General features: G+C 39.6%; 1 protein-coding gene across 11 annotated transcripts in view; it reads right to left on the bottom strand.

The window, feature by feature from the left end:
- Positions 1 to 23363, bottom strand: part of LOC134213257 (toll-like receptor Tollo) — a 444443-nt gene that overhangs the window by 252958 nt on the left and 168122 nt on the right. For 3 of the 11 annotated variants that reach the window (XM_062692098.1, XM_062692100.1, XM_062692107.1), the window contains one exon: positions 13818 to 13906. The exons of 6 other annotated variants lie outside the window; for them this stretch is intronic. The gene's annotated coding sequence lies outside the window, so the exon portion shown is untranslated. Of the gene's footprint in view, positions 1 to 13808; positions 13907 to 23363 lie in introns of all 11 variants that reach the window. 2 more of the 11 variants (XM_062692099.1, XM_062692106.1) reach the window with 1 other exon arrangement.

The following is a 23363-nucleotide window of genomic DNA, read 5'->3' as shown; positions in this document are numbered from 1 at the left end:
CAGGTCTCTTGAAAGGAGGCTTCCGGGCCTCTTGAAAGGAGGCTTCCGGGCCTCTTGAAAGGAGGCTTCCGGGCCTCTTGAAAGGAGGCTTCCGGGCCTCTTGAAAGGAGGCTTCCGGGCCTCTTGAAAGGAGGCTTGCCTCTTGAAAGGAGGCTTCCGGGCCTCTTGAAAGGAGGCTTCCGGGCCTCTTGAAAGGAGGCTTCCGGGCCTCTTGAAAGGAGGCTTCTGGGCCTCTTGAAAGGAGGCTTCCGGGCCTCTTGAAAGGAGGCTTCCGGGCCTCTTGAAAGGAGGCTTGGGCCTCTTGAAAGGAGGCTTCCGGGCCTCTTGAAAGGAGGCTTCCGGGCCTCTTGAAAGGAGGCTTCCGGGCCTCTTGAAAGGAGGCTTCGGGTCCTCTTGAAAGGAGGCTTCCGGGCCTCTTGAAAGGAGGCTTCCGGGCCTCTTGAAAGGAGGCTTCCGGTCCTCTTGAAAGGAGGCTTCCGGGCCTCTTGAAAGGAGGCTTCCGGGCCTTTTGAAAGGAGGCTTCCGGGCCTCTTGAAAGGAGGCTTCCGGGCCTCTTGAAAGGAGGCTTCCGGGCCGCTTGAAAGGAGGCTTCCGGGCCTCTTGAAAGGAGGCTTCCGGGCCTCTTGAAAGGAGGCTTCCGGGCCTCTTGAAAGGAGGCTTCCGGGCCTCTTGAAAGGAGGCTTCCGGGCCTCTTGAAAGGAGGCTTCCGGGCCTCTTGAAAGGAGGCTTCCGGGCCTCTTAAAAGGAGGCTTCCGGGCCTCTTGAAAGGAGACCCATCGGCAGTTCTTCCGCTGGTGACTGCATGCTGTCGCTGTGTAGGTAAACACAGCGAACGAACGAACGAAACGAAAAATGCGCGAGCAAAAAGCACGTCAGTACGCGCTGCTGTCACAAATTGTAATGACTCGCACACGGTAGACACTGCTTCTTTTATACACAAAGAAAATCTTCCGATAGACCCGAAGGCCCGAAATTGCTGGAGAGTGTCCGAGCCGATTGACAAATAAATCTAAAAAATCCATCGAAAGATAAAGGCGCTAGTAACGTTCAAAATCTTCCCTTCCAGCGTAACGCTCTCGATTTCCAAAAATCTCAATGACACCCAGTATAGTAAAGAAAGACGTAAGTCCTACGTCAAAAGAAAAAAAAACGGAAAATTTTGGCCAAATGCCACAAGACCGAAAAAACCATTATGCCGAAGCCCATCTGGCCGAAAACCATTTGGCCGAGTAGATCATTTGGCTAAATAGGTCATTTGGCAGAATAGGTCATTTGGCCGAATATGACATTTAGCCGAATAGGACATTTTACCGAATAGAACATTTTGCCGAAAAGGACATTTAGCCGAATAGGGCATTCTTATTTTTTTTCTAACATTAATTAGGTGATTAGCTTAAGAACGGAGCGGCTGGGCTGCAATTAGTTTAATTTTCAGGGGCAGATGCAATATAGATAGCACGTGAACTTGCCTGAGTTGGCGGTTTGAGAGCCCTTGCCTGTTCTCCGCCCAAAGAACCGAGACGGCGATGATGGCTGCTGGTAGAACGTCGCTATACAGGGCTTCAATTTGGCTCGGAGGGAGCAAGGACTCTCATAGTGCCTTGGTACATGCGTCTCAGGTGACTCGGTGATCAGACGATGACTGTGCGATGCGATCTTGTCCTGATCTATTTAATATGATTCCTCTAGTTACTATTCGATGAATATTTTATAATTCCGTCAACTAATGAAAATTTCGATGTTTTCCTTAACTGTTTTTGAAGTTTCTTTTTAAAAGCTATGGCATTTGTTTCTGTTTTCAGTTCAGCAGAAAGATCGTTTAACAGTTTTTCGTCATAATAAACAAATTGCTTTTTCCCAGTCTCAGTGTTTGGACGTTGCAGACTCAGTGCCATTTGGTTTCTAGTGGGAAGGACAAGACATTTGGCCGAATAGGACATTTAACCGATTAGGACAAAAGTGAAAAGTGAGAAATGAGTAATGGGACGTCCAACTTAAGAATATTCTCATTTCTCACTTTTTGTAGTGAGCAGTGAGAAATAAGAAGTGAGAAGCGCGAAGTGAGTAGTGAGACGTCTCACTACTAACTCACTTGAGTCGTCTTACTACTCTCTTCGCACTTCTCCTTTATTACATTGAGAAGTGAGAAATGAGGAGTGAGAAATGATACGTCTCACTACTTACTTCTCACTTCTCTTTGCTCATTTTAAAAAGTGAGAAGTGAGACGTCTCACTTCTTACTTCGCACTGCTACCAAATGTTCTATTCGGCCAAATGTCCTGTTCGGCCTTATGACATATTGGGCCAAATGTCCTATTCGGAAAAATTTCCTTTTCGGCCAAATGTTCTTTTCGGCCAAACAACTTTCGGCCTAGTGATCTTCGGCAAAATGGCATTCGGTCGAACGGTATTCGGCCAAACGGCCCTTCCCCATAAAAACGTACACTCCTCATTAATACATAATCGTTCCATGCAAACATAGGACTGTCATGCATTTATAAGCAATACAGACGTCGAGTAGAATCCAATAATTTATAACACGGCTCCTTCGCTTCTGTAGGATAAGTAAGGGGCCGTCCAGAAACCACGTGGTCATATAGGGGGGGAGGGGGGGTTTGGAAAATGACCACGATAAGCCACATGGGGGGAGGGAGGGTGTTGCTCTCGAACCACGTGGTTTTTTTTACACGAACAACTTTTGGTGAATAACAATAGCGGTGTAAAAAATACAAATCATTAAAATATACTGTAAAACCTCTTTTTACGCTCCCTCCTTTTACGCTCCCTCCTTTTACGCTCCCTCTTTTTACGCTCAAAATTCCAAATAACGCTCCCTCTTTTTACGCTCCAAATTCGAAATAACGCTCCCTCTTTTTACGCCCTATAGGAGCGTAAAAAAAGTTTCTAGCATTTATATGAGGCAAATTTGGATTAGTTTCGGAGGTTGTTTTAAGATGATCTAAGTATTACGGATGTTCTAGAAACAGAATATAGGCTTGCATGCGAAGTGATATTAGCTGTTGTCATGATCTACGAACTCCACACAGTCAAGATCTGTTGATCAACCTTCGTAATGGAGACAGTTATTGAAGAATAAACGAGTTGTTTGACCCCTTCTTGGTATATGTTTGTATTCCTTGTAGTTCTTGTTGTTGTCGTAGGCTCCAGGTAGTCTACGAACTCCACAGAGTCAAGGTCTGTGGATCAACCTCCGTAATGGAGGCAGTTATTGAAAAATAAACAAGTTGTGCGACCTTTTCTAAGTATATATTTGTATTTCAAGTAGCTCTTGATGTTGTCATTGATGCCAGGTAGTCTACGAACTCCACAGAGTCAAGGTCTGTGGATCAACATCCGTAATGGAGGCAGCCATTGAAAAATAAACAAGTTGTGTGACCCCTTCTGGGTATATGTTTGTATTCCTTGTAGTTTTTGTTGTTGTCGTGGGCTCCAGGAAGTTCACCAACTCCATAGAGTCAAGGTCTGTGGATCAACCTCCGTAACGGAGACAGTTATTGGAGAATAAACAAGTTGTGTAACCCTTCTTGGTATATGTTTGTATTTCAAGTAGTTCTTGTTGTTGTCGTAGGCTCCAGGTAGTCTACGAACTCCACAGAGTCAAGATCTGTGGATCAACCTTCGTAATGGAGACAGTTATTGGAGAATAAACAAGTTGTGTGACCCCTTCTGGGTATATGTTTGAATTCCTTGAAGTTCTTGTTGTTGTCGTGGGCTCCAGGTAGTCTACGAACTCCACAGAGTCAAAGTCTGTGGATCAACCTCCGTAATGGAGACAGTTATTGAAGAACAAACAAGTTGTGCGATCCCTTTTAGGTATATATTTGTATTTCAAGTAGATCTTGATGTTGTCATTGATGTCAGGTAGTCTACGAACTCCATAGAGTCAAGGTCTGTGGATCAACCTCCGTAATGGAGACAGTTATTGAAGAATAAACAAGTTGTGTGACCCCTTCTGGGTATATGTTTGTACTCCAATAAGTTCTTGTTGTTGTCGTGTGCTCCAGGTAGTCAACGAACTCCACAGAGTCAAGGTCTGTGGATCAACCTCCGTAATGGAGGCAGTTATGGAAGAATAAACAAGTTGTGCGACCCCTTCTGGGTATATGTTTGTATTTCTTGTAGTTCTTGTATTTGTAGTGGGTTCCAGGAAGTTTACAATTTCCATAAAGTCAAGGTCTGTTGATCAACCTCCGTAACGGAGACAGTTATTGGGAACCAAACAAGTTGTGTAACCCCTTCTTGGTATAAGTTTTATCCCAAGTAGTTCTTGTTGTTGTCGTAGGCTCCAGGTAGTCTACGAACTCCACAGAGTCAAGATCTGTGGATCAACCTTCGTAATGGAGGCGGTTATTGAAAAATAAACAAGTTGTGTGACCCCTTCTAGGTATATATTTGTAATTCAAGTAGATCTTGATGTTGTTATTGATAACAGGTAGTCTACGAACTCCATGGAGTCAAGGTCTGTGGATCAACCTCCGTAATGGAGGTAGTTATTGAAGAATAAACTAGTTGTGTGACCCCTTCTGGGTATATGTTTGTATTCCTAGTAGTTCTTGTTGTTGTCGTTGGCTCCAGGAATTTACCAACTCCATAGAGTCAAGGTCTGTGGATCAACCTCCGTAACGGAGACAGTTATTGGAGAATAAACAAGTTGTGTAACCCCTTCTTGGTATATGTTTGTATTCCAAGTAGTTCTTGTTGTTGTCGTAGGCTCCAGGTAGTCTACGAACTCCACAGAGTCAAGGTCTGTGGATCAACTTCCGTATTTGTATTTCAAGTAGATCTTGATGTTGTCATTGATGCCAGGTAGTCTATGAACTCCATAGAGTCAAGGTCTGTGGATCAACCTTCGTAATGGAGACAGTTATTGAAGAATAAACAAATTGTGTGACCCCTTCTGGGTATATGTTTGTATTTCTTGTAGTTCTTGTATTTGTCGTGGGCTCCAGGAATTTTACCAACTCCATAAAGTCAAGGTCTGTGGAATAACCTCCGTAACGGAGACAGTTATTGGAGAATAAACAAGTTGTGTAACCCCTTCTTGGTATATGTTTGTATTCCAAGTAGTTCTTGTTGTTGTCGTGGGCTCCAGGAAGTTTACGAACTCCACAGAGTCAAGGTCTGTAGATCAACCTCCGTAATGGAGGCAGTTATTGAAGAATAAACAAGTTGTGTGTCCTTTTCTAGGTATATATATATGTATTTCAAGTAGATCTTGATGTTGTAATTGATACCAGGTAGTCTACGAACTCCATAGAGTCAAGGTCTGTGGATCAACCTCCGTAATGGAGGCAGTTATTGAAGAATAAACAAATTGTGTGACCCCTTCTGGGTATATGTTTGTATTTCTTGTAGTTCTTGTACTTGTCGTGGGCTCCAGGAATTTGACCAACTCCATAGAGTCAAGGTCTGTGAATCAGCCTCCGTAACGGAGACAGTTATTGGAGAACAAACAAGTTGGGTAACCCCTTCTTGGTATAGGTTTTATCCCAAGTAGTTCTTGTTGTTGTCGTAGGCTCCAGGTAGTCTACGAACTCCACAGAGTCAAGGTCTGAGGATCAACCTCCGTAATGGAGGCAGTTATTGAAGAATAAACATGTTGTGCGACCCCTTCTAGGTATATATTTGTATTCCTAGTAGTTCTTGTTGTTGTCGTAGGCTCCAGGTAGTCTACGAACTCCACAGAGTCAAGGTCTGAGGATCAACCTCCGTAATGGAGGCAGTTATTGAAGAATAAACATGTTGTGCGACCCCTTCTAGGAAATATTTCATAAAAACAATAGCCTCACATTCACAATGAAGATAATTTTGCGCAATGCTACATGTAGGCACCATTTCAAGAAAAATCTGAGTCATTCTGGTCCGCTGTGTACTATATAAATACTATATAAATTTGCTTAGAATACAGAGCCTTCTATCGAACTTTTGGCTTCCGAGTGGTTATAAACATTACACCACTGCCAAATAAATAGAAAGGCAAAAAAAATTTTTTTTTTGTATTTATTTTTTTGCTTCGATAGTACGTACGCTTCGATAGTACGTACACTAAAATTACGGAGGTATGCCTGTATTTGCATTCCAAGTATTTCTTATTGTCATGGGTTCCAGGTATGTAGTATACAAAATTTATTCATATCACGTACGTAACTGTTTATTTCTTGGAAATGCAAAATGTGAATAAATTGGAACGAGACAACTTCACGCCGGAAACGTTAGGATAAAAACGGGCTAATATTGCATAGACCATGTACCGTATTTATATCAGGTTGAAGACCAACTAGTTATTGGTGTAAGCCTACAAGTATTACTCCATAAATTTCTAGGATGGCCATTAGCATATGCCATGGACACATTTTATTCTATGGACCACACAGGGGCTGTACCACTTTTGAAACAAGCCGAAAGATTTCTGGTTACGCGTGTAGATCTTAAGGCCTTTTCAAGAGTTTTGGATGACCATGAACCTATGCAATGGACGCATTATATTTTATGTACCACAACGAGCTTGTACCACTTTTGAAACAAGGCGAAAGATTTTTGGTTAAGCGTGTAGATTTTAAGGCCTTTTTCTAAGGGGTTGTACCACTTTCAAAACAAGCCGAAAGATTTTAGATTACGCGTGTAGATCTTAAGGCCCTTACCCAGGGTTTTCTTGGATGACCATGAACCTATGCAATGGACGCATTCTATTATATGTACCACAAAGGGGTTGTACACACTCAGTTCAGCTCGGCATTTTTTGATTCTTTTGCCGAGATCCGCACAGCCGACTGCTCGGTTCCTGACTTTTTGCTGATATCTCAGCTGAAAAAGTCATTTGTTTACTGCGGCATTCGAAAAAGCCACCGTAATCATACGTCCATTCAGCTGATATTTCAGCAAACGAACTTAAACCGAAATTCGCACAGCCGAGATCGGTGAAAAAATTCAAGTGTGTACCACTTTCGAAACAAGCCTGAATATTTTTGATTATGCGTGTAGATTTTAAGGCCCTTGTCCAGGGTTTTCTTGGATGATCATGAACCTATGTAATGGACGCATTCTATTCTGTGTACCAAAAAGGAGTTGTACCACTTTCAAAACAAGCTGAAGGATTTTTGATTACGCGTGTAGATCTTGAGGCCCTTTCCAAGGTTTTCTTGGATGACCATGAACCTATGCAATGGGCACATTCTATTCTATGTACCACAAGGGGGTCGTACCACTTTCGAAACAAGCCGAACGAGCACTGGTTACGCGTGTAGATTTTAAGGCCTATGCCAGTGTTTTTTTTTGATGACCATGAACCTATGCAATGGACGCATTCTATTCTATGTACCACAAAGGGGTTGTACTATTTTTGAAACAAGGCGAAAGATTTCTGGTTACTTCTGGTGTAGATCTTAAGGCCTATTCCAGGGTTTTCTTGGATGACCGTGAACCTATGCAATGAACGCATTATATTCTATGTACCACAAAGGGGTTTTACCATTTTTGAAACAAGGCGAAAGATTTCTGGTTACGCGTGTAGATCTTAAGGCCTATTCCAGGGTTTCTTGGATGACCGTGAACTTATGCAATGGACGCATTCTATTATATGTACCGCAAAGGGGTTGTACCACTTTTGAAACAAGGCGAAAGATTTCTGGTTACGCGTGTAGATTTTAAGGCCTATTCTAGGATTTTCTTGGATGACCGTGAACCTATGCAATGAACGCATTTCATTCTATGTGCCACAAAGGGGTTGTACCACTTTTGAAACAAGGCGAAAGATTTCTGGTTACGCGTGTAGATCTTAAGGCCTATTCCAGGGTTTTCTTGGATGTTCGTGAACCTATGCAATGGACGCATTCTATTCTATGTACCACAAAGGGGTTGTACCACTTTTGAAACAAGGCGAAAGATTTCTGGTTACGCGTGTAGATCTTAAGGCCTATTCCTGGGTTTTCTTGGATGTTCGTGAACCTATGCAATGGACGCATTCTATTCTATGTACCACAAAGGAGTTGTACCATTTTTGAAACAAGGCGAAAGATTTTTGGTTACGCGTGTAGATCTTATGGCCTTTTCCAGGGTTTTCTTGAATGACCGTGAACCTATGCAATGGACGCATTATATTCTATGTACCTCAGAGGGGTTGTACTATTTTTGAAACAAGGCGAAAAATTTCTGGCTTCGCGTGTAGATCTTATGGCCTATTCCAGGGTTTTCTTGGATGTTCGTGAACCTCTGCAACGGACGCATTCTATTCTATGTACCACAAAGGGGTTGTACTATTTTTGAAACAAGGCTAAAGACTTCTGGTTACGCGTGTAGATCTTAAGGCCTATTCCAGGATTTTCTTGGATGACCGTGCACCTATGCAATAGACGCATTCTATGATATGTACCACAAAGGGGTTGTGCCATTTTTGAAACAAGGCGAAAGATTTCTGTTTACGCGTGTAGATCTTAAGGCCTATTCCAGGGTTCTCTTGGATGACCGTGAACCTATGCAATGGATGCATTATATTCTATGTACCACAAAGGGGTTGTACTATTTTTGAAACAAGGCTAAAGATTTCTGGTTACGCGTGTAGATCTTAAGGCCTATTCCAGGGTTTTCTTGGATGTTCGTGAACCTATGCAATGGTTGCGTTCTATCCAATGTATTACAAAACACAGGTCCAAGCTCCAGGAGGTTCTTGTAAAACTTTAAATACGTGAAAACAATGATGAACGTCTTATTGTGCGTTATCAAGGATCTGCACCACTCATGACTTGTTGATTTTTTGGCGTACCAAGAACATCTTAAGGCCTCAGCATTCAAACAATTGGACGACCATGATAACGGAAACAATTTGGACGACCCTAATACCAAAATTGGTAAAAGACACATCTTAAGACTAAAAGTGAGTTAAATATCAAATTTTGCTAACCTAAAAGATTGCAAACTTTTTTTACGCTCGAACTTCCAAATAGCTCTCCCTCTTTTTACGCCCTAAATTCGAAATAACGCTCCCTCTTTTTACGCTCTGATTCCATTTACGCTCCCCCGTTTTGGGCGCAAAAAGAGGTTTTGCGGTAATGATTTAATCATTAAACGCAAAACGAATCTTAGGGCCGATGCCCAAGTATCGTTTTTACAACTTCAACTAAAAAATACAAATCATTCAAATTTAATTATTTAATCATTAAATGCAAAGCGCATCTTCGGGCCGATGCCCAAGTAGCGTCTTTTCAACTCAGCGTTAAAAAGACGCAGGTGTGCATCGAGAAAAACCGGTAACGCAGCGTCGGTCGTATGTATATCTGCCGATATATATCTGCGCTATTTGACCATCTTAGCCTTAGATCCTTTTTCCATAAAAAAAATAAACGAAAGAACAGGTTGCGATTCAGTCTCAATTTCCACAACAAAAATTTGGTAAGAAAAAATGGGAAAATATAAAAAAAAATCCGCCGCGCCGCGCCACCGCCGCAGATGGTTTTTGGCATCACGCCGCCGACACTTTTGCTACAGCGGACTGCAGCTACAAATTTTAAAAATATTCATGTTTTTACAATAATCCAAGAAAAAACTTCAAAAGAATTTCTTGTGGATATTCAGGAAAAATCCAGTAGAGAAATTTTCTGTAAAATCTTTGACATTACTTTATATAATCCTGATAAAGTGCTGGCATTCAGAATGATTTTAGAACAATTCTCTCTGAACAATTTTGCTTGGAAATTTTGCTACAAATTGTTAATGAAAAAAAAACAAAACATCTTCATTGTAAATTCCGAAAAAAAATTCCATGTGAATTCTGTCTGAAAATTCAAAACAGTCCCGTGGGAAATACATATAATTTTCGGTTGAAAAAAATGTTCATATTTTCATATTTTTTTTACATTCTAATGAATTTCTTCGACAAGTTCTGCCGAACCTTTACCAGAAATTCTTCCTCATTTCCAAAAGAAGTTTTTCGAACATTAATGAGTGCACTTCAAAATATTCAGTCTCCAGTTAGCCTTGAGACCAAAGGCGAGATGTTTTTGGGTGGGAAACATTCTCGACACCCTAGGTATAGTGTATCCATCGTACTTGCTACACAAGATATATAATCGTGCAATGGATGGCATATAAAAGCTTTCAATTTATAACTGAGGAAATGCTAATAAAATATACTAAGTTGAAAAGCAGACCAACTTCCAGTTGGAATATAGAGCCATAGAAGAAGACTTCTAAATTTTTCAAGAAAAAATCTGAATTTCCAAGAGATATTAAACAGCCAATGCCACATGAAACACTTTCATAGTTCCGTAAATTTTTTGTTTTTGGATTTTTTTTTCAAATTTGGAATTTTGAAATGAAATTTTTTCGGTATACTTTTTTACGCTCTTTGTGAATTCTACCAAATTTTTTTAAATTTTCCAAGTATTTTTTCATTCGAGGCATTATTTAGAATTTCCATGGAAGAGTCTATGGATTATCTTCAAAAAATTCTTCGGATTTTCAAAAAAATAAATCTTTAGAATTCTCAAGGTTCTTGTTTTTTTTAATTTGTACCATAAATTCTTCCAAAATTTCATCGGGAATTCATTCTTCTTCGGGAAGTCATTTTGATTTCTTTGTAGGTTCAGCTAAACATTGCTTTAAATCTTTACCATGCAAAGATGCACAGGAAATGATTTGGAAATTTTAAGGAATTTTCACATCAGAAAATCTTTAAAATTTTGATTTAATTTTTTAAGGAATTCCTTCAATAGTACAATTTTCTCGTTATTTTCACTTGTAAAAACATCGGAATTTCCTCGGGAAATTCATTATTGGTGTTTCAGATGAACTTTTTTCGTGTTTCTACTGGAAAATCTTAGGAATTTCCATTGGAAATATATTTCGGCATATTCCGAATAATTTCTTTTGGAAATTAAAAAAAAACTGCGGAATTCTTTTGGAAAACGAATTTCTTTTGGAAAACGAAAAAAAAATCCATTGGAAATTTAGAAGAATTTCCTTTGAAGACTCATTAAAGTTGCCCAGGATTTTGAAAAAAATCTTTAGAGATTCTGTAAAAAAAGTAAGCTGGATTTTTTTTTCTAATTTATACTGAAAATTCTTCGGAATTTTATGTTTAATGGATTTTTCATCGTAAATAGTTCTTCAAAATTTCTACCGAATATTTTTCGGAACTCTTCCACAGAATTTCGGAAAAAATTGGCTTGTCAATATTCCGAAGGATTTCCCTTGCAACTCCAGAATAATTATTCTTGAAAATTTAGAAGATCTTGGAATTTAAAATTAATCCAAGCAATAAATGTAGGCAATAATTTAGGCTTAAAGCTTAAGAAATTCATAAAAGGGTCTTAGAACTAAGGAGATTCCTGCGGTATGAAAAAAGTGGCAGTGTTCCAAAAAAAAACTCCAGTTCCTAAAACAATCTAGGTTAAAAATAGTGTTATAATAACGATTGAAATTGAACTCCAATATTAATCCTTTCAGGATGCATGGGTCATATATTCCCATCGTTTTAGATTGTCTATAAAATCACAAAAGAGAGCTAGGCCACCATTTTCTTCAGTAAAATTGTTCATCTAGATATTGGCTTTACAGAAAAAATATGGGAGCTCAAATTTGACTGACCCTGAAAACTCAGATATCCGAAACCTTGGGAAGATTTCGATTCTAAGAGCATGCAAATTAAGTTGAAATGTTTGAATCATTCCGAACACTGGGATATTATATCATACATCATTCATAAGTTGGTTAATTGGATAAATCAAATGATCCAAACTCCAAAATAATAATTGGTCTATAATACATTCATTCCTCTATGAGTCCCTTCTGAAAGGACCATTGACTGAAGCATATTCGAGATGTGGAATAGAAGTTCCTTGGAAAATTATTCGAAAGAACCATCTGAGTGACCGAGAAAATATTTTTAGTATGGCATCGTTGGCTTCCACGAGTCGATATCAAAATAAAATTTCAATGAAGAATTAGAAATTTTGAGAGATGAGCCAGCTCTGGATTGAAAATCTCTTTAATAGAGAAAAAATAGAAATTTTCCATAATAAAATAGGAAATGGCCAATAAAGAAATCAGGGTATGGGGTATGATTAAATAAATATAGAATTACAACAAATAATGCAAAATTTCCATAAACAGTTGAAAATTTTCTACAAAACAATAATAAATTATAGCATTTGTAAAAGCAAAAACTGCAATTATGAAATATGAATTTTCCATAAAGAAATCAAACGAAAAAATACAAAATATTCATGAATAAATCAATATTAGCAATTAACAATTACAAAACTTTTATGTTGCGGAAATAAATGTAATAATAAAGTAATAAATGAAATCGCATCGGCTCAATGAACCTGCTTGGATGCTTAGCGATACACGGATACATGGTTCAGGACTTGGTTGATCGGGTCGTTCCAAAACTCCTTAATATCATGTCTTATGATAACATAGATATTTGTAGATAAATTCTCAGCTTAGGACATTTTGTTTCTTGACATAATTTTTTTATACTTTCGAGGATATGTACTTCAGAGCAGTTTGGCCTGTGACACCCGAAAAAAATACGACTTTTCAGTTCTTTCTATAATAGTTTTGGCAAGATCGAGTGGAAAACCCTAAATATGTATGTTAAATCCTTTTTACATCGTCCTGAAAGGGTTAATTACCAACATATAACAATAAATTCTAGAATACCAAAAGGAACCCAAAGATATTAAGAACTGTAGATTTGAAATGAAAACTTGCATTTTAAGCCAAAACTGTATAATTCAGGCAAAGGAATATAAAGGATATTGTGTTACGGTTCTGATTAGAATCATAGAATCTTGGCATAATGAAGAGAATTTTGAGATTCTGAATAAAACTTGTATGCTCTTAGAAAAACCTATTAATATTGGAATGTAAACTAATTTGATGATTCTGAAAGCAAAACTGGAATTTCTACAGGAATGCTACTCAAAAGAAACAACAGTAGGAGGTTTTATTTGCATCTCTAAGATTACATATTAACTTTGTGATTCTCTGAAAAACTTTTTGTTGTAAGAGTTCAGGTTAATAGCTGAGGTTAATATATCTTAAGAATTTCCAGTACCTCCAGAGTTACGGAAGGTCCCAAATACTTTTAGGAATGTGATGAACTTTATAACTATTTGAAAAAAAAAATCACTAATAATTTTTTTTTAAAGAAATTGAAAATATAGGGATATTTTGGAAAATTTCTAAACCATTGCATTTTTTTCTCGAAATTTTTATAAAATATTCGCGAGTCCATATTTTTTTGTATCCTCCTGATGCATCGAAGGTGTACGAGTTCTAGATATCCTAATACCCGATACACATTACAACATGATAACATCATCAAAATGTTCGAATTCAAGAAAATTTATAATTTCCATGCTGGGTTTAGTTTGATTTTGAATCAGTTGAAATTGTCCATCTTCAAAATTGATCGGTTTAACCATATGTTTACTTACATCAGGTTATAAAATTTTTGTACTTGAAAAAAAACCACGTGGTCATAGGGGGGGGAGGGGGGTCTGCCAAATGACCACGATAAGCCACATGGGGGGAGGGGGGGGTTAAAAATCTTCAAAAATATGACCACGTGGTTTCTGGATGGCCCCTAAGGTTTTGGAGGGATCCAACAGCTTTTACCTTTCATACGTGAACTAAGTATTCGATAAAAATAAAACGATTATTAGACGGTGACAAAATATTGAAAACTTAATTAATCAAATATTGAAAGATAAAAGTCGTAAAAAAAAGTTCAATGCTTTAGTTCATTGTTTTTTGTTTCGGGAGTCACGATGTTCAAAGCTTACTTTACTCACGTTTCCAGTATTGTGATGTCCAACTTATTTTCTGAAACTTTTTGTTTGCTTTTTTTATCGACCTAACATGGTTTCAGCGCCTCTCGTACCTGCAACGAAGAAAGAAAATCGGAAATAACTGCATGAGAAAAGTCATCCAACAGTGAGACAAACCAACGATGACATTTACTATTATGTTCCATGCCTCGATGCACTTCATTCGAATTTACTTTAGCAGTTACTGCTTCCCCTATCACAAGCCCTTTCCCTCAATACAATACTAGACAAATAGTCTTCCAACAATGGCAACATTTGTCAGCACTCTCACTCCCCACGCATATCCTTCCAGTACCAACTTTCAAGTGTTCCACACTCATAAACTGTGTACTCAGCACTGACATAGTAGCAAAAAAGTAAACATCAAAATAAATAAAGGAAGCGCAAAACCCCCCACTCGAATAAACCATAGCCCGGTACCCGACTTCCGGTCCCACTTCCGTCCCGAGAAGCTACCTTCCACGACAAAGGTTAATGGTCTCTGGTCTTTGGTAGCATCTTTTCTTCAACCTCAATGTCATGTGAGAGTTTTGCGGCACCACCAGCCACCGATGATGACGGTACCGACCGACCAACCGACCTTACTTATGAAGATATAGCCGCCGGCATATTCTCGGTAATAGCTCTTGCCTGGATTACATGGAATCACATAAACTTGCTGCGGCAACACCACCTGGCCACGGGCGCTCATCTCTGTCAAGTGCAGACGGGAGTGGGACGGTGAGCTGGGGTCCCCCCCCCTCCGAGAAGTGAACTAACAATGACAGGCGGCAATGTCCTGTGTCCAATTGGCGACAACTAGAAGCACAATGAGTCTGGGTGAGGGGGTCGTTCTTCCACTTCCCCGTCACCCACAAGAAAGTCCATTATGTTTATTATGCTTTACTTCTGGGGAAAAATATTCTTGCTCTGCCCCCCGACGACAGGTGAGTGTGCGAGAACAGGACTTTTCCTTTTGTGACAATGGGAGGTGTAGGTGGTGTGGTAACCCACCTTCGAGAATGGCCAGCGTTGGTGCAACTACCGAGTGAAAACAATGTGACACAAACGAGATATGAATAGAGTCCGGATGGGGCATTTAGAGAGTTGCCGATAGTCAACTGTATTGAAATTTGAATTAACAACTTTTTCTTTTCAAAATTTTGTAAAGTCCCTCCATAGTTATGGGCCATATTTGATAGAAAGTTTTATTTTCCTAGAAAGTCACTATTTTAATTGGCAAACGTGTAGTGGCGATATAATATGTTAAATAGCAAAAACAAAATTTTAAAAATTTGTGTTTCTTTGTTAAGTATTTTTTGCTACGATGCACATAAACATAAAATTGATTATTTTATTTTATTTCACTTCTAATTCAATCAGGTGCGGCATTGGATTGAATTATCAAAAGTTGGTAGTATCTTATAGTCTTACTCGCATATTTTAGAGATAAACTTTTCAATCATGATTATCAGAAAAAGCTTATTTTTAAAAATAAAACTATTCAGGTAGGCTCATATGTTTTTGATTTATTTTAAGCTCCGAAACAAATTTTCTGACTTCTCCGCTTTTGGGAATAAAACTATACCAAGAATCAAAACTTGGGCTTCGTGGCCGTGCGGTTAGGTTCGTCAAGCACCTGTACGCATGTACTTTGAAGTGTCGGTTTGATTCCCGCCCCGGTAAGAAGGGAATTTTTCCTAATCGAAAAATTCTCCACTGGGTGTTATATGTGCTGTCCGTTGTCTTCATGCTTGGTATTAAGTGTTCAGTCTGTGCAACCTCTGGTCGAAGGGTGTTCCTGTCTTTTTCTTTTTCTTAAACCTAAATATTCCATTTAAAATTCCACCCTCTTTTAATCACAACATCTAACAAGCGAAACGCCACCACCCGCCAGCTTCCATCCGGCCCTAGCTCTGTTCGGTTCATGTTTTCCAAATTGATAACCCCCAGAAGCATAATTTTCCCCAAATGACTCAATATCTAATCAATGCTCTGTGGCCGTGGTAGAACCAACGCCGCCTCATCGTTCGGTTGATGGGCTGAGCTGTTCAGTGACCGGATCCAGAGATAAAACCTCGGCCTCGGTTCGGCTCCTATTTCGTGCGAGAGGTCGTCCCAACGCAGCATCAGTTCCGCAGCGAACTGCTTGTGTTAGCCGGGGGAACTCAATGGAACCGGACTATTAATAGAATTCACTTGTCAAGGCCACTAAAATCGATTAGCTTTTTGGGGAGGAACGAGCCGGCCGGCCGGCTGGCCGCCGCCAGTGTCACGACATCCAAACAAGAAGAAGAACATCACCGCGAGCCAGCTCCAACCAAGAAGGAAAACCACTTTCGGGACACTGTCAGATAACTAACGAACCAAGAAGGTGAACCCGTTTGCAGCAGCAGCAGCTAGTCGGCCCGTTCTGGAAAGTGAACATTTTGCCAGGAGAGCAAGAACCTCAGCAGAGCCTGACGAATGTGTGTGTCCTGCTGACTAAGCGAAAAGTAGGTTGGCGAGATTCGTTTGGGCTTCGACAGGGCTCTACCAGCATGTGGTCCACTGCGTATCGTGCTCCGACCGACATGGAACATTTTAAATCTGCGTCCAAGGGAAATGGATTGGAATGCAGGTTTTATGGGAAATCAAGTCGTTTATATTTGAACGATTCCACACTTCATAGGCCGGTTGCCAAAAGCGAAACACAGTGTTGATCGAGCTCGGTGCAGATTATTATGTAATGGCTCCAAGATGTTTGGGCTTTTCCTGGATGAACGGAAATAAATTGACGGTGAAATGGGACATCGATGGGGAGTGGTAGAGCTGGCGAAGGAACAAGTGGATTGAAGGTTAGAAAATGGAATAAATACGTAACGATGATGCTGTTAGCCGGAGGCCGGCTCCTCCGGGGACGATCCCCGGTGGGATGAATTATTTATTGTGCGATGCGGTCACTGGACTGTCCGGACTGGTCAGACCAGTCAGTGGATTCGGTGAGCAGCCAGGTGAGATGTGAGCCTATCCAATGTGCCTTGGAGGCTGATTAGATAGTCATCTCGGTGGAATGCGACACCAACAATCGAACGGCGAGATTGGATATGTCGGTGTCTTGTATCGATTCGTGTCGTTGTCGTTTCAAGCTTGTGGGGCTGGCTCCTGGAATTGATTAGCTATTTTGTGTAATGACTGACAGAGCAAATTTTAATTCAATCAGGTCAGTCTTGGTAGAGTGGAATGCAAACTATGTTACTATGCATGATGGGAAAAATGGATGCATTGCATCGTTAGAAATATTATTCAGCACATTCAGTTAACATTTTTCCTTACCGACAATATGTAAGTCTGAAATGTAGTTTGTTGAGCAGTACGGTTTTGGATGTGGAATTTGAACTAATTTGAACTACAGATTCTGAGGGGAGATTAATTTTGAAGGGAGCGGGCCATTTGGTATAAAGTCATTTGGCATAACGCCATTTGGTATAACGCCATTTGGCATAAGGTCATTTGGCATAAAGGCCATTTGGCATAACGGTCATTTGGCATAACGCACATTTGGCATAATTGTAACCAACGTCAAAAGTGAGGGTCTTTTGGCATAACGGACATTTGGCATAATTTTTCTTTGCGTTCGCTAAATGGTGACTAAATGGTGCGGGAAACACCCCGGAATAGTAAATATAACACCCGTCAATAACAATTTTAGAAAGGGACGATTCAAATATGACGTCCACTACTTTTTGGGATTTCTAGACCCCCTCCCCCCCTCTGTCACGCTTTTTTGTATACCTAGTACATGCACTGTCACAAAATCTTAGACCCCCTCCCCCCCTAAAACCTGTGACATCATTTTTGAACGACCCCAAAGACATTGTCCTCTCGTGAAAAGAATGCATTTGCAATGCAAACGCCTATAGGCGCATGCCCGGACTAGAGCAGTGGTGGATATAATCCCCTCTTTAAAAGAAGGTGTGTTGCCGGATTATGGCAATGAAGGATGAGATCCCTTCTTTAAAAGTAGGTGCTTGCCCGGATTAAGGTCATGGTGGATCCGATCCATTCTTTAAAGGTAGGCGCTTGCATGGATTATGGCAATGGATGATGTGATCCCTTCTTTAAAAGTAGGCGCATGCCCGGATTAAGGCCATGGTGGATGCGATCCCTTCTTTAAAAGATGGCGCTTGCATGGACTATGGCAATGGAGGATGTGATCCCTTCTTTAAAAGTATGCACTTTCCCGAATTATGACAATGGTGGATGTGATTCCTTCTTTAAAAGAAGGCGCTTGCCCGGATTATGACAATGGTGGATGTGATTCCTTCTTCACAAGAAGGCGCTTGCCCGGATTGAGGCAATGGTGGATGTGATTCCTTTTTTAAAAGAAGGTGCTTGCCCTGATTGTGGCAATAGTGGATGTGATCCCTTCTTTAGAAATAGGCACTTGCACGGATTATGGCAATGGAGGATTTGATTTGTTCTTTAAAAATAGGCGCTTGTTCTGATTGAAGCAATGGTGGATGTAATCACTTCTTTAAAAGTAGGTGTGTGGCCTGAATTGTGGCAATGCAATGGTGGATGTGATCGCTTCTTGGAAAGTAGGCCCTGCCCGGATTATGGCAATAGTAGATGTGACTCTTTCTTTATAAGTAGGCGCTTGTCGGGAATAAATCAATGGTAGATGTGATCTCTTCCCCGAAAATCACAATTCAGATTGATTTGGTTGCAATAACTCATATGTGACTTGATTGGTTTTAGAAACTCGTCTACGACAAGTGTGTTGCTAGAGTTTTTAAAGTTAGGCGCTTACCCAGATTAAGGCAATGGTGGATTTGATCTGGTCTTACGGCGCATGCTCGGATTGAAGCAATGGTGGGCGAATCCCTACTTTGAAAGCAGGCATGTGGCCGGAATAAGTCATTGATGGATGTGATCCCTCTCTCGGAAGTAATTCTGCCGTTTTGTTATTTCGTTCTTCCGGAAAATGTCTACCATCAATCTAAATTTATCAGAAAACAGCCTCGACCTACTTTATCTACGCTAAACATTACATGAAATATCCCTTTCGCTTTCACAGCTCGAAATTATGCCAAATGTCCGTTATGCCAAATGACCATTATGCCAAATGGCCTTTATGCCAAATGACCTTATGCCAAGTGGCGTTATGCCAAATGACTTTATGCCAAATGACCCAGGCCCAATTTTGAATTCACCATCGCTAAATGAACCGGAGCCAGCGAAAGTGGTACATGTCACATTGAGTAAATTTTACAGGAGACAAAAAACTTCGAAAATAAAATTCAAATTTGCAATTTTCTGCTACTCAACTGTATCAACGTGCTATAACTGATGTGCCTAAATGTAGTAATAAGAAATATTAGAAGTTTCTTGATTAATTTCAGGTTTGTTGGAACAAAATGCACATGTACCACTAATGATTGGAACAAAATGCAAAGGAAACCGAAAATCGTTGCCAGTAAAAGTGGTACATGTAAATTTATTGGAATTTATTGAACGGCAGTGAACCATCTTGAAATTCAAAATAGGGTCAAAGTCTGTTGCGGAAACATCCACGTTGTAAAATTTTCTATTAAATAAGCTGATTTTAGTGGGTGGAACTGCACATGTACCACTATTCCTGGCAACGAAATTGCCGTTGTGATATATACCAGAAATTAAAATGTACATATCTCCAGATTTAGTTTCACTTTATCACTTTTTCTTTATTCCCCTACTAGATTTTTGCAAACAGAAGCCGCTGGTGTAAAAAACACAAACTCGACAATAATTTGTTAAGAACCCCTTTCGCTGGCACCGGTTTAATTTAAGATTGAATATTATGAAAATCGCGCTAATGATGTATTAGAAAAAAAAAATGTTGAAGGAAAATCAAAAGATGGTGAATGAAACATTAGAGGAGGTTCAAGCTATTATTTAAAAATATTCAAATCAATTTCACGTTAAATTAGTCAGAAGAATGTCATTGTCGAAAAAAATGTTACTTTCAGGTAAATGCCAATTTCGAGGAATGGTCGTTTTATTGAAATAACATTTAGGGGAAATGTAATTTTTTGGAAAATGACGATTTTGCAGAAGCCATTTGGCATGCAAGGTGGCGTGGTGTTGTATTTTTCTTGTCGCTGACAGGCTGATAGGGAAGGCAATTATTTGGGAGAGAAGCAGTAATTCGAAAGTAATTCAGTAATTCGACCAAAAACTTGTTGGCCGAACAATACGTTAGGCCAAAAGCCATCTAGTCAAATTCCATTTGGTTAAATTAAACGATAGGTTGAAACTGTTATTGAACTGTGAACGGGTTGACTGAACATGTTATTTCTAGACCAACATTTGAAAAGGACGTAACAGCCAAATTTTATTCCTTCTGATTCCTCGTCTACATATGTAGCTATTTATGTGGACAAAGAATCAAAAGGAATCCATTTTGGCTGTTACGCCCTTTTCAAATGTTGGATAGATTTTACCGAAATGAACATACGTCCGAAACTGTCGTTCGGCCGAACTGTTTATTTGGTCAAAACCCCTGTTGAATCCACCTAGACAACATTATTACCGTCTTTCTCGTGCATTATAAATAATCCTGACAAAATCCAACAGGGTAACACAATTTTTGCTAACACGGTTCAATTCCGATTTCCAGCTGGCTGTCCACAGACCTCTTGTACTGGAATATCTATCTCTTTGAAGCATCTGGACACAGATTTATTGCAGATGGACACAATTTACAAAACGACACAAAATCGTTCAATGCTCATTAGATTCGTTTTCATCGATGCATGGAGCCAAACAAAGTTTTGAGGTAGGACTACTGCCTTTTCTATATTGGGGTACACTTCACGATTGTGAAAATCCGTCGAATCCGACCGTCACGAAAATATGATAGACTTTGAACTTTAATATCTCAGCCGAATCTTGATGGATTTCCAATTTTTTTGGACCATTCGATCAAGGAAAAGCCAACGCTTCTTTGTATTCTCCTGAAAATATTAATTTTCAACTATTTATTATCGATAATTCATAAAAAAAATTAAAATAGGTAAACCAACAAATCTTGTACATGCATCGCAAGCACAGACATCAAAATCAACAAACTTGCGGTTTTGGATGTAATCCTCAGTTTTAACAAGATTTTACGCAGAGCAGACACAGCAGTAAGAAGGTTCTGATAGTTTTTCAACGGAAAATAATCGCTGGTGATAGTCGTCGGGATGGTTGCTACAGATCATTCAACCACAGTGATAGAAGCGATAGCTCTTTGGTCTGTAGCAGCATAGTCGACCAGCAGCAGCAGCGGGGAATGGCCGTCGTCGCGGACAGCAGCAACACAAAGTGAAATTTCAACGCAAGGTTCGAACTAACGTTTGGTTGCTATTAATGATTACAAAGGTGCATTGTGAACAGAAAAACAGTTTTTTTTTCGGAACCAGAATTTTATGTGAAGAAAGAGTCGAAACAAAAATGTCGTCTGTTGTGGTCCAGTGCCACCAGTGGCGGAATCAGTGGTCTTGATGAAGTAATTTTATTTTTGTTTTCATCATTGAAGTAATCAGCTTTATCTTGTATGAAATTGTGATTCTGAACAGAACCCAAAAATGCACATTTCCAATTAAGAATAGCAACAAATAAAAATTCAGAATTTTGCGAGAAAATTTAACTTTCTATCGCTGATTGGCTTTTGAAGCTACCGCGGCGAACACATTTTCTGCAGCAACCACTACCGCTAACGACGCCATCATAGTCATCAAATTTTCTGTCACTTTGAAGAAAATTCTTCATGGATCTTCCGTTTAAAATGTAGGTCCTGAAAAGAATTGATTTACTTTCAGTAGCAAAACCATGGTCCGAGAAAGGTTCACTTGTTGCCAGGGATTGCAGAAATCGCTCTCAATAGATAACGAACAACTATAAAAGAGAGGCAAAAACCTCATCGAATCATAACAAGGCATGAAAACGAAACTATCGCACTTGTATACTATAACCCGCCAGCCTGTCAAGTTTCCCGTTCGTAGATGGGTGATTTAAGCGCCACTCCTGTAAGGAGACACCCCAGCAGTTTGCAGGTTTGCTTGGCCTGAGACCATTCAAGGGAATGGGTTTAGTTTCCTGAACTTGGGAAGGAAGCCGACTGGCCGGCTAAAAATAATGGGGTTAAGATCTGAAGTCGCTACTGGCACCAATAAATTTCAGTTACCCACTTACAAGATGCGACAGAACCAAAAGATTTTAGGGGCGGTTGTCATCATCGGAACAGCCCGAAAGTTTCTCGATATAGCTGCTTCCAATTAAGGGTATGCGATAACACACTTTTTCTTAACGAAACGAAACGAAACGAAATTTGAAATGTCTATGTTGATTCGAATCGAAACGAAACGAAATATAGTTTTACTTTCGAGTCTTCGAAACGATACGAAATCAAGGTTCATTTATTTCGAAATTTTTCGAAACGAAACGAAATTTAAATTTTTTATAAATAAATTTTATATAAATTTTAATGATCTTTCAACCCGTTCTGGATGCCCTCAAATCTGCAATGTTCATTACATTTTGTGCAAATAGTCAAAGAAGAGCTTAGCTTGATTAACTTAGTTGCTAATCATAATCAACCTAGAAACAGAAAATATGCACAGCTCCCAATTAAATAATATTCTTGGGAAATGTAATTAATTTATTAATTATCAATTAAAAAAGTTATTCTTATTGTATACTTGCTTAAGCGTTTCCAATTCATGACCAATACCTAACGATGCTCCTTACTGTCAATTTAGGATTAGGAGCGGAAAATTTGTTTAGCACTCTTTGTTATAAGAGACCGAGGAATGCTCTGCATCTCCGTGAGGGCTTCGGGAGAGGAAACGTTGGTTAGTTGAGAAGGCAATTGATGTGAAGCCCTTTGGTAAGCGACTAAATATTTATTGTAAACGAAGTTATTTTGAAAACAAGAAGACGAAAACTGTGTTTCAAATCAATCGAACGCAAGATCAATGTGCTTCGTTTAATAAGCTTTTTAGAGGTGTGTGCCGCCGCACCACGCCGCCGCCGCCGACAGTTTTTAACATGTCGCCGCCGCCGACATGTTTAGATCGGCGCGCCGCCGATTTTAAATTTTCCACGACGCTGATCTATATTTTTTCATGCCGATTAAAATTTGAAGAACTCCCCAAAACTTTCTGTGCAAATTCAGAAGATTCAGTGGAAGTTCCGTATAATTTACTGATAGATCTCAGCAACATCACGTAGAAACTTCAGAGAATTTTTCGTGAAGATGTCAATGATTTTCATGAAAATTCCATACAATTTCAGCCAAAATACCAATTCGGTCGTATGTTGCTTTCGGCCAATGGAATTTCCCAAGAATTTCTTATGGACAATACACAAGTCGTTCGATAACTGCAACATGTTTTCGTTTCAGTTAGCACGGCCGTTCGAAAACTGCGACGCATTCTAGACGTCAAATGATTGTCAGATGACATCAGATGCAACAGAAGTGCACCTGATTGTGCAGTGCAATGCAGCTATCATCGAATTTGAAAT

This window comes from Armigeres subalbatus, chromosome 2 (genome assembly GCF_024139115.2).
Source record: "Armigeres subalbatus isolate Guangzhou_Male chromosome 2, GZ_Asu_2, whole genome shotgun sequence".
Lineage (NCBI taxonomy): Eukaryota > Metazoa > Arthropoda > Insecta > Diptera > Culicidae > Armigeres > Armigeres subalbatus.
This window is presented reverse-complemented; position numbering and strand designations above follow the sequence as displayed.